Source organism: Lethenteron reissneri, chromosome 26 (assembly GCF_015708825.2).
Source record: "Lethenteron reissneri isolate LAM-NWPU_2019-01 chromosome 26, ASM1570882v1, whole genome shotgun sequence".
NCBI classification, from domain to species: domain Eukaryota; kingdom Metazoa; phylum Chordata; class Hyperoartia; order Petromyzontiformes; family Petromyzontidae; genus Lethenteron; species Lethenteron reissneri.
Window position 1 is genome coordinate 18,052,297 of NC_083804.1, and position 1,914 is coordinate 18,054,210.

The following is a 1,914-nucleotide window of genomic DNA, read 5'->3' on the forward strand; positions in this document are numbered from 1 at the left end:
TCACCCACCGTCCCCAATCAACGCTGACCGCGTGCGCGTGCGTGCGCGCAAGTAGGATGGCGTGAGATGGATTACGCGTCTTCGTGTGTGTGTTGTGAGAGAGTGTGTTAAGTGGGGGGCGGCGGTGGAGGGGGGGGGGGCGATAAGTGTGGACGTTTATGAAAGTGGAAGTGCGTGTAAGGGTGTGTTTGTGCTGAAGTGGGGGACCGAGGATAAGTAGGCAAGTGTGAAAAAGGGGGCATGAGCGTAAGTGGGTGTGTGCGTGTGCTTGAATTCGCTCGCGCGCGTGTGTGTGTGTGCATCTTCATGTGTGGGGAGTGATGCTGGTCATCCACGCCCTCGTGTGCCGTACCGTGCCTTCCTAGGTGCTCACTAACGACACTTGCCCCAACAGTCTCTTAAGTCTATACGGGGGGTCTTTGTATGTGTGGTGGAGAGCGGTGGTGTCGCGGTTAGCGCGCTGCGCTACGAACCCGGCAAGCCGGTCCTGGGTCTCCCCTAGGTTGACTCAGCCTTAAATTAGTACTTGGTGCGGCGTGTAAACATTGCCACTGGGGAAACAAAGGCGTTCGAGTGCTGTGCCCCCTTCTCGTGTGCCGCGCTGACAGCACTTGTCCCAAGAGCTGTTAAAGGATATACGGGATATATTTGTATGTGTTCGTATATGTAGGTATACATTGAAAACTAGGTTCACTCGTATATATGCATGTTTTATGACAAAACAGTGAATTTTAAGATTTTTTATATTTCAAATCGTGAAATTCAAATTTTTTTTTATACTTCGACCGTGAAAAATATGAAAATGGAGGATATGCCAAACATTAATGATTAAAGTTAATTTTAATAGATTGTATTATTATTTATAGACCAGGAGTTTCACTCTGCATGGTCTTGAGGACTACCGTGTGTGTTGGATTTTCGTTTCAACTGATCTCCTGATTACTTAATTGAACTAATTACCGTCTTATTTAGACTTTTACAGTTGCATTCAACTCCGAAACAGGTGGAGGCAGTTCAGCGAAGTGCTGAATAACGTTGCCTGCGACTAAACACCGGTGGCGCGTGCTACCAGGGTTGCCTGTAGCCTCCCCCACCCCCACAGTTAACACTGAAAACCAGAAGTTTAAAAAAAAAGTTTATTTTCATTTTGTTTCTCTACTGTTTAATACTTTTTTTTATAGTTTAAAATGTCCTTCTGTGTATTTGTGCAATGCACTTTTACAGTTCAGTGCTAATAAAACCAATGTATGATAATTTGCTAGTTTTGTATTTTTTATTGCAATTTGATCAAGTCAAATGTGTATTTTGACCATTTGGTAATTGACTGCCACCAAATGTATATTTTCCCAGAAATTATTAGAAGTATGTACTAAGTGATATAGTTGTTTTTATATGGTACCTTATTTACAACGCTGCCATTAATAATACTAAAGACACTTTCACATACGGTAATGTCATATACTGCAAATTAGTTTTGAAGGTAATTTGCAGAATTTTTTTTACTGTGTAATTGTTATCGTAAATATAAATTCGTATCGTAATATGAAGTACTGTGATACTGTTTATATTACTGGCAACCCAGCTGCCACACAAGTGATGTGGCTTGGTGTGACGAAAAAATATACGCGCCATAAAAAATAATACTCTAATGGGAATCATTTTTTAAAAATTCGTAATAACATTGCCTTAAAAGGAAAAAAAACTATAGAATGACATTTCGGGTAATGACCCTTCTTAACTGTAATGATCAATAACACAGACTTAAGCCAGGGCGGACGCTCGAGGGGTGTTGGGCTGGGCCGTGCAACATCAAACGTTCCTTTGGCCTAACCCAAGTTCACTCTGAACAAGTAAACCCGTAAAAACAAAGTTTTTCACTATAAATCCTCTATATGCGTGGTGGCTAAAGTCCTC